This window comes from Oncorhynchus gorbuscha, linkage group LG12 (genome assembly GCF_021184085.1).
Source record: "Oncorhynchus gorbuscha isolate QuinsamMale2020 ecotype Even-year linkage group LG12, OgorEven_v1.0, whole genome shotgun sequence".
Lineage (NCBI taxonomy): Eukaryota > Metazoa > Chordata > Actinopteri > Salmoniformes > Salmonidae > Oncorhynchus > Oncorhynchus gorbuscha.
The window spans coordinates 19,468,895-19,482,045 of NC_060184.1; the positions used below are offsets into that span (position 1 = coordinate 19,468,895).

General features: G+C 41.1%; 1 protein-coding gene across 1 annotated transcript in view; it reads right to left on the reverse strand.

Moving 5' to 3' along the window:
- The window catches only part of LOC123990662 (transcription regulator protein BACH2-like), a 118,188-nt gene extending 109,110 nt beyond the window's left edge, over positions 1-9,078 (reverse strand). Inside the window, exon 1 of the mRNA XM_046291389.1 lies at positions 8,818-9,078. The gene's annotated coding sequence lies outside the window, so the exon portion shown is untranslated. The remainder of the gene's footprint in view (positions 1-8,817) is intronic.
- Positions 9,079-13,151: the final 4,073 nt, after the last annotated feature.

Here is a 13,151-nt window from a genome sequence, read left to right on the forward strand (position 1 = left end):
TTCGTTGTTCGTTTATTGTTTTTGCTTTAAGTTTCACTTTTGAAATAAATATGTGGAACTCAACATCCGCTGCGCCTTGGTCCCGTTCTTACGACAACCGTGACAAGAATGTGTTTTTCTTTGCAACACTTGTTTAAAAAAAAATCAAGTACAAGACACAATGAGCTAAGCCATAACACAAAGCCTCTCAATGGCAGCCTATTCAGTGGTGGAGAGAGAGCAGCAACCCCAAGACAAATCCTGTTGAGCTGGCAATGAGCCAACTGGTTTACAGTATTTCAACAGGAAGTGGGCACTACGCCCCTGCTCCTCCACGCCCACCTTTTCCTCCACCCCTCCCTCCCTCCTCCCAACCACCTGTGCAAGTCTCACAGGATGCAGATCCCCAACCCCCCACTCTCACAAACACTAGCTACATCAACAGATATACCCAAAACCACGCTACCAAGGTGTTTGGGTAGTTTTACACTCCACAACTTCGGCAGTGATGGTTTTAATGAAAATATTATTCTGAATTTCTTGGAATTTGTGTTGTGACTTTAATTAATGACCGTTTGAATGATACACATTTCAAACTGTTCTTGAATAACTGACAGTAACTGTATGATCATAAGTATGAAATGTGTCTACAGTACATTCTTCCTTGCAGCTTGTATAACTGAAGGGGGAAATCAATTAAATAGCCTACACATGAAAACAAATAAAGAAAGGTTGCAGAAAGTTGATTTCTAGATAATCATTATTACATCCTGCCTTGTTTATCCTGAGAGAAAGGGCCTCATTATTATTAATACAGTGTTCATCATCAGACACAGATGTTGGAGCTCTGTGTTTACATCCCCTCACATACACACAGGGAATGTTTTGTTTTTGGCGGGCAATTCTGATGTGCAAAGCAGTACAAATAAATCCATCTAGCAGGAATGGTGACCTTTGCCATAGCCAGTGTTACCTTAGAGTTCACAGTACTGGCTGACTGGCCATGTGCCTGGCAGACAGACAACAACAGCCCACCACAGGGTCATCTCCTGCCACAGGGGTCACCCCTTCTTTCCTTCCTCCCTCCCTCCCTCTCCCTCTCTCTCCCTCCCTAAAACAATGACCTCACTCCTCTTACCAATCCACTGATTGTTTTAAATACCTTCCAATCTCGAGTGCTTGACAGACTGCTGCTCCTTTTCCCCATAGACTAAGGAGAAACATGTGAAAAGAGGGAAAACAAAATGACCTTGGCAAGAATCGTCGGGCCCTCTAGCGAGCCTGGAAGTCGAGTTCATTCAGGCTTTCAACCAATATTGTTTTAAATGACCGAAAACAATGACAACCTTTGTAATTTAATAAGGCTCAGAGAGAGGGAGAGCGCGCAAGCGCACAGGAAAAGTATCCACATTTTTGCAGAAGAATTGTTGTTGGCACGAATGAGAGGAATGGGATGATGAAAAGGGTTGCCAAGGTGAAGGAAGTGAAGGAATACCTCAACACCTAACACCGTATATCTCTGGTGAAATGAAGAGGATGTAAATATTGACATCTGTGGATATTGATGATATTCAGCCTGTGGACTGATCTTTTTTTTCTTATTTTGCCGCTCTATTGCATCACTCCAATTCAATTTTACATATATATATTGATATTTTTCACAATTACGCTTTTAAAATTTACTATAGAGTAATAACCAACATAAGAGCATTCATCTGTCTCTGTGTCAAATTTTCTGTGTTTCAATTTTTCCATTCAAAGTGTCCTGTTTTCCACCTCTGTGTTGATCATCCATGCAGACAGAGAGTGCATCCAGGTTATATTAAGACAGAGCATGATGTTGACATGCAGAAGCTCTGTGACTCATGTGTGCCGACCAAAGCCACAGTGACACGAATGTGACTCCCATGCACTCCCTCGCAGGGTTGTGTAGGCACTGCACAGAGATAGAGCTCAACTCTGCTTAAAGCTCACAAATGAGCTTTTTGGCACACTGTCATCGACAAGCTGTAGATTTCGCTGCACAACAATAAGTCATGTAATGCTGAAGACTAACAGAACAAAAGAGATTGTCACAGACATAAGAGTAAGGATATGACCTCAGACTGGAAAGGAAGACAACAGAAGAGCATTCTTGTGTCAGGCAGTGGGCTAACAGAATCAGACAGAGATACAGAGATAGAGGGTAAGCTTTACAAATAGAGTAAGTAGGCTGCCAGACTCATGCTTTCAAACTAGTTAAGAGAAAAGTAGGAGCAGGGTAAAACAAGTAGTGAATGAGGATGCATGAAGTAAGTTAGAGACAGGCCGATGAGTGACTAAGAGAATAGGTCTAGATACTGTAAAAAGGGACTGTTGAGGCCCTTTGTTCCACTAGGAGCTGAAGGGATTAAGTCAAGTAAGGTTAAAGTACAGTAAGGATTAAATCAAGTATGGATTAAGTACAGTAAGGATTAAGTCAAGTATGGATTGAGTGCAGTAAGGATTAAGTCAAGTAAGGATTAAGTACAGTAAGTGGGTGGGTGGGTTTGGTAATAGGAGGTTGACTGGGTTGGATATGTGAGTGGTCGGTCATTGGTCAGAGGGGCTCCGGTTCCTCTCCACATGTGATTCAGCAGCTGCAGAGGGAAAACGCTGGCAGGTGGGGTGGGCGTGGCTGTAGCTGTAACTAGGAGGAGATTAATTATACTATCTACTGAGTTCCCAATCAGGTAAACCCTGCCACACAAAATCCAGTTTTCTCCACCTGGAATTTGCTGCAAAACAGGTCTAATTTGATAAGGTGTGTAACATGCATGTCATCACCACTATGAGAGCAGGGCCCCCCAGAGAGTAGACGCAACACCTGGAACCGAACTGGGTGCTTTGCTTTGCTCTAAATATGGAAAAGGCATCTTAGAAACTCTAAGAAACGTTTAGGAAATGAAAGAAAATGCAGACAGGGGTTTGTTGACAAAATTGCAACTACTTCCAAGACACACTGGGTAATTTGACTTTTGGCCCTCCCAAGACACACTGGGTAATTTGACTTTTGGCCCTCCCAAGACACACTGGGTAATTTGACTTTTGGCCCTCCCAAGACACACTGGGTAATTTGACTTTTGGCCCTCCCAAGACACACTGGGTAATTTCACTTTTGGCCCTCCCAAGACACACTGGGTAATTTCACTTTTGGCCCTCCCAAGACACACTGGGTAATTTGACTTTTGGCCATCCCAAGACACACTGGGTAATTTGACTTTTGGCCCTCCCAAGACACACTGGGTAATTTGACTTTTGGCCCTCCCAAGACACACTGGGTAATTTGACTTTTGGCCCTCCCAAGACACACTGGTTCTGGTAAATAATCAATACCATCGGCTGCCTGCCTGCCTGCCTGGTGCATGTTGGACTGTAAATGTGCTGCTGTTGAGACAGTTGGACATATAGGCACAGCTGAGGCTCTTGATGTGGTTCCTATGCCCCAATTTTCCCAGTCAACTACAGAAAAAAAGACTTTTATTAAATATGTCTCCCAAGTCCTCTGATGCTTAAGAGAAGAGGACCACACACAGTGGCAGTGCTGATGACACTGGGTTATAAATGCTATCACTACACAGGTCTGAGGGTATGCTTCACATCTACACGTGGATCTAGAAAAGTGGTTTCATTTAAATGGAACTGGACAGGAAATGCAACATTGAGGTATTGACTTCCCATTTAATAAGCACACTGGTATCCCATCACCAATAAATTGTAACAACAACAATTATGAAGATAAAACGACAGTGTTTGGAGCTGACAGGAACTTTAAATAAGTCATTTGGCATGATATTCATGCCTTTGCCCTTAGATAAGAGCTGATCATTGAGTCTCTTTAGAGTGACACTTGAGGCTGAGAGCACTGAAATCACACTCCGTGGCATCATATTTTCTCACCACAGAGAGAGAGCACTCCTGTGCTGGTGTATTTTGTGTGAGGGACTCACCGTGTCCAAACGGCAGCTGTGCTGGCTTTACCACACTCACGTCTCATACTCCTGCAGAGCTCTATATGCTTCACACAGGAAACCAGAGGATCCAACAACGTAAGGAGGACACCTCCAAGCACACAGCACCTCAATGCACACAGCACCTCCAAGCACACAGCCGAGCCAAGCACACAGCACCTCCATGCACACAGCACCTCAATGCACACAGCACCTCCAAGCACACAGCCGAGCCAAGCACACAGCACCTCCATGCAGCACCTCCAAGCACACAGCCGAGCCAAGCACACAGCTTTTAAACAGGGAGTTTACTGGAATGTGATCTGAAAGACCTCAGTACTACAATGATTCACTTCAATGGATGTCTACTCGTTTACACAATTAGTGCTTCCTTCTGTGACATGGTACTGCCAAGATAGTCACTAACTCACACTTCCTATAGGCCCCCCACCTTCCCTGTTGTTTGAACTTCAACCCAATTCAGACGAGATGTGAGTAACTTAGTTTGTTGAAATCAATTTTGAACAATTAAAAAGTAATGAATGACCACAGGATGGGTTCCCAATGAGCATTGAGTTAACTGTCTGCGAGGGCCAGCCTCCTCAAGGCCTGAGGCCACATGGTGGGGTCACTCTCAGCCTGGCATACTACAGCAGATCACAGATAGTCTGATGACGCAGTCACCGGGGTGATTTAGGAGTCTTGATAATCTCACACAGGCAGTATAAAATCTCCAACCAAAACAGAGCAATCAGTATCGTGCCTGTAGCGTTTTGTGTGTGATAGCTTTTTGGCACTCTGTCTCTCTTCACACAGTGAAGTGAAGGGAACACAGTGAGAGGCAGGCAGGGCAGACAGAGGTGGGTTTGGCACGATAATGAAGTCTGATTTCAAATGGTGAGTGATAATGGCAGTAAGCATCACTGCCCTGGATAGTGGGAGAGGAGGAACGAAACACCCAGGAGAGAGAGAGAGAGAAAGAGAAAGAGATTAAAGAGAGGAGAAATGAAACACCCAGGAGAGAGAGAGAGAGAGAGAGAGAGAGAGAGAGAGAGAGAGAGAGAGAGAGAGAGAGAGAGAGAGAGAGAGAGAGAGAGAGAGAGAGAGAGAGAGAGAGAGAGAGAGAGAGAGAGAGAGAGAAAGAGAAAAGAGAAAAGAGAAAGGAGAAAAGAGAGATAACAGAAAGGGAGAGAAAATAAAGAGAGAGAGAAAAGAAAGAGAAAAGAGAGAGCGAGAGAAGAGAGAGGTAAAAGAGAGAGAGAAAAGAGAGAAAGGGATAAAAGAGAGAGCAATAAAAGAGGAGGAAAGAAACACCCAGGAGAGAGAGATGGATAGAGATAAAAGAGAGAGAGAGATAAAAGAGGAGATAAAAGAGAGAGAGAGATGAAAGAGAGAAAGAAAATAGAGATAAAAAAGAGAAAGAAAAGAGAGAAATAAAAAAGAGAGTGAGAGAAAATAGAAAGATCAAGATAAAAGAGAGAGAGAAAAGAGAGAGGGGAGAATGACTGAGATTGGAGAGGGAGGGAAAAAAACAAAAGCCCTAGGTCTGAGTTGCAGGATCTTATATTTCTCCCAGCAGCACAGTCCCATCTATGGCTCCCACTGGCTGGGGCCCAGTCAAACATGCCTTTGTGCTGACGTGGGAGAACTCTGGGAACATGTTTTTTTCTACTCAAGGCTGTGATTAGAGATGTGAGTTTTCGCTGGTAAGGGTAACTCAAATGCCCTGAGGGGTGCAAACGATCCCTTAATGATGCCAAAAACAAAGGTGCATGTGTGAAGACTTTCTCATGACAGATGAATTATATTGCCTTTTGATTGTTACCCCATAAAAACGACCTATTTATTTTCCAACATACAGTTCCTTTCCTTCAGGTGTACATGAATCTACATAATATCTAGACGCCATAATACATCAAAACATAGGTTGTTTGATGTACTGATTATTCGACAATAGTCATGAAAAGTAGTGGTATTCTTAGTCATAACCTCCTGACAAAAGTGCGATTTCATGAATCATTGGTCGTGCCCGAATACCCATACTAGCATACTACATACTTAAACTGCATAGTGATTTCGTCGTTTGTATTTTCCGACTCCGTGTCTGACAACTGCTGATAATCAGATACATTGACCCGCTGTACCAAAATGAACGATTTGCTTGAGTCAACACAATGGCGCATTAGCTGGCGCATTCGGAGTACTATTTTCATAGTGTTTCATAACACTTTATTTTTTCGCATACTATTTAGTATGCTAGTATGGGTATTCGGATACAGTCAGTAAATTTGGAGGTCTCTCTTAGCTTAACTCAGAGAACCATAACATGTTTCCATTGGTTGTTTTAATTACATTTAATAACCCCAATTGCTGCTGTAAGTGACTAAAATGTGAAATGTAAATAATATTGTCATAATGTATGTTTTTTCTAATAGTTTTTGTTTTACTGTAGTTAATATAAGTAACTGAATACCCTAAAAATAACAATAATGCAATGGATTCAAAACCAAAACAACCTTATACAGAAATGAAATGTTCCAACCAAATCAAATGTATCTTCGGCTGTATCGAAATAGGTTATATGATAGATGTTGTAGATATTGCATCATATGCTACTGTGTCCAGCCAAGAGATTCACTGTCAACATTGCCTCGAACTATAGATTCAGATTCATCGGGAAAGTGAAGCATACAGTACACTGACTAAATAAGTGAAAGCATGCACATGTAGCCTAGGTCTACTGAAGATAAAGGCAGGAGCCTATAGAACAATGGCGTCATTCTGCAGCAGATGATTACGCACGTGCTATAAATTGCTATATTGATTGATACAATGCGCATCAATGACACCTATGTGAAAGAGGAATAGTTAAAAAATATGTATTTTTCTATTGATGTTTCTTGGTTCAAGAACAGGATAAATTGAATTAAATGAGATACACCTATATGCTGTAATAGTGTTATAAATGAAGCGTTGAGACATTTAATGGACAACTTGCTTTTAGAATGCCATACATGAGTCCAAATCATGAATCATCACTTAAAAATATATTCGATGCGCACACTCATAGCACAATCAGCCACCGTTGTGATTTTATGGCATCAGCAGTTCTAGATCACTAGACAAAGGAATGTCTAGGTGCGCATTGTCATTCCAGTGTCCAAGGCACTATATACAAACTGCTGTATCACTGCATTAAAATGTCAGTATCACTCGAAGCGCAACGCATATTTTTTCAGAGATCCTCTCACTGTGTACAACACACGGAGGACGTTAGATTCTGATTTCGTTTTTTTAAGGCTATTGTATTGTGTCATACTTTTAAATTTGGAAATAGCCAAAGCATGACGCATTGCATTCCCAGATAGGCTTGTGCGGCGTGGAGAGAACACACTCAGATGACACATTCTTATTACATTACAGCATCGCGCAGCAAACGTGGTCGCAGCCTATGCAGAGCAGGTGTGTAGCCTATAGTAGCCTAACGCACGAATGATAGCCGCTTTCGGTCGGTGATTTCAAGATGAGGACAAAGCCGCCAAGTCACTGCACCAATACGCCTATCACCACCGTCAATAAAACTTAAACAAAAACACTGAATATGAATAAAGAATATATGGGAAATAGGCGAAATATGTATAATGCCAATAATTCCTTCCACATTGTTTCCAATACAAAGTGAGCAAAGACAAAGCACGAGGACTTCTGTGCGTAAAGGCGCAGCCTTTGTTTACAGCATCCACATTGCTGTAGGATATGGACTATTGTAGACACATGTAACCTCAATTTAACTTGAGTTATGTCGGACTATGTAAATATGGAGAGGAAGATCACATTCCCCCGGTTTCATGGAAATATGTGTTCTGGTTCTTTAAATGGCACAATCGAGCCAATTGAATTGGCTGCTAAACCAAATAAGGCTCGCAGTCCTTACACAGCAAAGGTTTATTGTGGATTAATTGGGGATTGTGTAGTGTAATGGCTAATCGTTTTTACATGGGTGCAGTTCAGTCAATTGCACAATCGAACAAATTGCTTTCATTACTCAAAAGCAGCACATTGTGCTGTTTAAATGTGAGAGAATATGTTTCAAGTTTGAGAGGAGTAAAAACTAGGTTTTAAAACAATCTGCTTCGTCGCAGGAGCACATGGGGTAACTTAATATATTATATAATTAGTAGATAGCATAATAATATCTTACTAGGTCAACTACTCATAATCATTAGTCTATTATAATCCTAATTATAGTAATCTTTAATGTGTAGGCTATGCTCATTTCAAATGGAATTACATTGAAAAATGTGAATCTAGTCCGAATTAATTCATGATGAAAGCCATGGAGTGAATTAAGGGGGAACTCGGACAGGCGGTCTTTGTCTTTGCCATGACCCCTTAATAGGTCAAGGCCTTTGCAAGTGACAGCTTATTTTCTCTCAGAGAAAACAAGAGCCATGCCTGACACCGACCCTCACACCGACGCGCCTCCTCTTCCTCTGGGATAGCAATGCATTTTGCAGTTGCAAAGCATTAAAATCGGAGGGAGTGCACACTATACTGACTCCGATCATAACAGGATGTGGTAGCCTTACGTTTCACTCTTAAACCGGGAGTATTCACACTCCAAACAAATAGCTACAACCAGACGAAACATCTGAGGCACACCGCCAAGCATTAGAGATTAAGACATGTATTAATTGGGAGACATGGCTTCGAACTCCAAGCATTAACAGCCGACTCACCGTACAAGTTAAGAACTCCATTCGCCGTTATAAACATATGATAGTCTACTCGAGCACTGCACAGGAATTCAATAATTAAGCCATTCGATAACACATTCCAGTAAATTTGTTGACATATGCATGCAGCTCACCTTTTAACTTTCGCTTTTTTTTCTTGTAATCCAGCCCTTTTGTCCGTTTAACAGTTTTGTTCTTCACATGATGACTTCCTTGCAGTTTCCTAAAGCCCCCGGCTGCAGGGAGAAAACATTTGCTTTACACTATTCGTTTATTTCTTTTTTATACAAATTCAGTTTTCTAGTTATAAAAATGGTTATTGTTCTTCTTCAGCAAATGTCAGCGTGTGTGACGATTTTGCGCAGCGTGCTGCTCAGTCTCGGCTGGTTGTTACACTCGAATGGAACGCCTACTCCCAATTGCTACATTGTTGACATTCGGCCACTGACGTCATTCTATCCCTCATTCACAACATTACGCCGTGCAGATTGCGTTGGTGCCCCGGGCAGTAGCCACATACTCCAAAAAATGTCCTCAGTTGAGGTTTGTGAATAGCTATGGTGAGTACGCACAGCGCGACCCTCCATCTATGTGTTCAGCAGCCCCTGTCTGTATGAGCAGTTGTACATTGGACTGATGAAACGAATCTACCAGGCATTTAACGAACATGCACAAAGCTGCAATGATGGGCATATAGTTACTGTTCCATATATATATATATGTGTGTGCGTGTGTGTGTGTTTACTGATATCCACATAGTCAAAGACACTGAAATAGGCCTACATGGATATTTCAATACATACTAAATAAAACATTCAAGTTGAAATAATAAGTGAAATTCAGCACAATATTTACATTTAGGACACTGACTTATGTTAATTAGTTTGCACAGGTAGGGTATAAGCAACTTTTTATAGCCTCTCTCTGTCTTGGCCTGTGGAATAAATATATATTGTTTAACAAAAGATGATATTAAACCCCCCCCCCCTCTTTGAACTTAATACAATAGTTTTTCGGTTGAGTAAGACTGCAGAATTGGCAGTGTACAAGCTGAACGTTTAACCGCAGAAACAATATATTTTGAAAATATTTTTTATTGTACTCGACACATACCAAAAGCACAAACATGCATTTACATGACTACAAAAATGACTATAAACATGATACATTATCAGTCATGAAGTGACTCAATGTCTTTCATGTGGCAAATAAACAAACTTGACGGGAGCGTTGCTACCAACATACGAAATGAGTACCTTTTGCATCTCTTTAATATGTTAAGTAGAAATAATGCACCAATATTGAATTGTAAAAGCCTGTTATATGAAATGAAGATCCTTTTAATATAGATCTCATGGAGCATTCAATAAATCTGATATTCAATATTAATAAAGACTTGCTAAAGTGCCAAAATGCAACATTCATGCACCCTCTATGACTTCTAGGAAGATGTTAACCCACTAACCCTGAAAAATCCCTAAAGTTTTCATCATCATTGCAAATCCATAGTTATTTCACTGCTTTGACAGTCATTTCTGAAGATGATTATTTATTTCATGTGATTAGGGATTCATTTATGTCTGTCCCTCATTTTAAGGTCAGCCCTGTCACATGAACTCTCCTTTTAATATGGTGTAACTATTATTTTTTAAATATTTATTTCAAAAGAAATATTGAACATCTAACCATCAAATCACAGTGTAAAAACAAGTCAGCTGTTGTCTAGCAATTTTCTGATATTTTGCGGGGAAAAAACTGAGTGGATCGAGCGTAACACGTCAACCCCGTTACCCATAGATAGACAGGCAATAAATGTTGAACAATTTTTTTGTTTGTTGTGTAAATCTTGTATTCAATTGCCCCTCGCTGTTGCACACCACAAGCTTCCATTCCCCGTCACAAGGGGACTCATGGCTGATTTAACTAGTAATTACCAGTTGGAGGGCCATTCAAGTGGATTTTTTCCAGATGTGGTAAATTCCCACTTCCACTTGGTTACAAACGCACCATAACACTGCTAACCAATACCATACACTGTAGAGCCATATAATATATCTCATTGGAAGCACAATATTGTGGAGTATTGACATATTGTGAAGTGTATATGAAATTATGGAGCATTGTACTATGTATTTGTTAAAATCGTTAAAAAATAAAAAATAATCATAAGTAAAAACAGCCTAGTGCCTGATCCGAGTTGCAAAGAAAAGCCATATCTCAGACTGGCCAATAAAAAGAAAAGATTAAGATGGGCAAATGAGCACAGACACTGGACAGAGGAACTCTGCCTAGAAGCCCAGCATTCCGGAGTCGCCTCGTCACTGTTGAGGTTGAGTCTGGTGTTTTGCGGGTACTATTTAATCAAGCTGCCAGTTGAGGACTTGTGAGGCATCTGTTTCTCAAACTAGACACTCTAATATACTTGTCCTCTTGCTCAGTTGTGCACCGGGGCGTCCCTCTCCTCTTTCTATTTTGGTTAGAGCCCGTTTACGCTGTGCTGTGAAGGGAGTCGTACACAGCACTATACAAGATCTTCAGTTTCTAGGCAATTTCTCGACATGGAATAGCCTGCATTTCCCAGAACAAGAATAGATTGATGAGATTCAGAAGAAAGTTATTTGTTTCTGGCCATTTTGAGCCTGTAATCAAACCCACAAATGCTGATGCTCCAGATACTCAACTAGTCTAAAGAAGGCCAGTTTAATTGTTTCTTTAATCAGTACAACATTTTTTCAGCTGTGTTAACATAATTGCAAAAGGGTTTTCTAATGATCAATTAGCCTTTTAAAATGATAAACTTGGATTAGCTAACACAATGTGCCATTTGAACACAAGAGTGATGGTTGCTGATAATGGGCCTCTTTACGCCTATGTAGATAGTCTATTAAAAAACTGCCATTTCCAGCTACAATAGTCAATTACAACATTACCAATGTCTACACTGTATTTCTGATCAATTTGATGTTATTTTAACGGACAAAAAATGTGCTTTTCTTTAAAAAACAAGGACATTTCTAAGTGACCCCAAACTTTTAATATAATAATATATGCTATTTAGCAGACGCTTTTATCCAAAGCGACTTACAGTCATGTGTGCATACATTCTACGTATGGGTGGTCCCGGGGATCGAACCCACTACCCTGGCGTTACAAGCGCCATGCTCTACCAACTGAGCTACAGAAGAACCGGTGTATATACAGGTGAAGTCGGAAGTTTACATACACCTTAGCCAAACACATTTAAACTCAGTTTTTCACAATTCCTGACATTTAATCCTAGTAAAAAATATCTTGTCTTAGGTCAGTCACGATCACCACTTTATTTTAAGAAAGTGAAATGTCAGAATAATAGCAGAGAGAATGATTTATTTCATTCATCACATTCCCAGTGGGTCAGAAGTTTACATACACTCAATTAGTATTTGGTAGAATTGCCTTTAAATATATATATATATATATTTACCTTTATTTAACTAGGCAAGTCAGTTTTTCAATGACAGCCTAGGAACAGTGGGTTAACTACCTTGTACATGGGCAGAACGACAGATTTTTACCTCAGCTCTGGGATTCGATCCAGAAAACTTTCGGTTTCTTGTTCAACGCTCTAATCACTTGGCTACCCTGCCGCCCCGTTTAACTTGGGTCAAACGTTTCGGGTAGCCTTCCACAAGCTTCCCACAATAAGTTGGGTGAATTTTGGCCCATTCCTCCTGACAGAGCTGGAGTAACTGAGTCAGGTTTGTTGGCCTCCTTGCTCGCACACACTTTTTCAGTTCTGTCCACAAATTTTCTATAGGATTGAGATCAGGGCTTTGTGATGGCCACTCCAATACCTTGACTATGTTGTCCTTAAGCCATTTTGCCACAACTTTGGAAGTATGCTAGGGGTCATTGTCCATTTGGAAGTCCCATTTGCAACCAAGCTTTAACTTCCTGTCTGATGTCTTGAGATGATGCTTCAACATATACACATAGTTTTCCTCCCTCACGATGCCGTCTATTTTGTGAAGTGCACCAGTCCCTCCTGCAGCAAAGCACCCCTACAACATGATGCTGCCACCCCGTGCTTCACAGTTGGGATGGTGTTCTTAGGCTTGCAAGCGTCCCCCTTTTTCCTCCAAACATAACGATGGTCATTATGGCCAAACAGTTCTATTTTTGTTTCATCAGACCAGAGGACATTTCTCCAAAAAGTACGATCTTTGTCCCCATGTGCAGTTACAAACCGTAGTCTGGCTTTTTTTTATGGCGGTTTGGAGCAGTGGCTTCTTCCTTGCTGAGCGGCCTTCCAGGTTATGTCAATATAGGACTTTTGTACCTGTGTCCTCCAGCATCTGTACAATGTCCTTTGCTGTTGTTCTGGGATTGATTTGCACTTTTTGCACCAAAGTACGTTAATCTCTAGGAGACAGAACGTGTCTCCTTCCTGAGCAGTATGACGGCTGCGCGGTCCCATGGTGTTTATCCT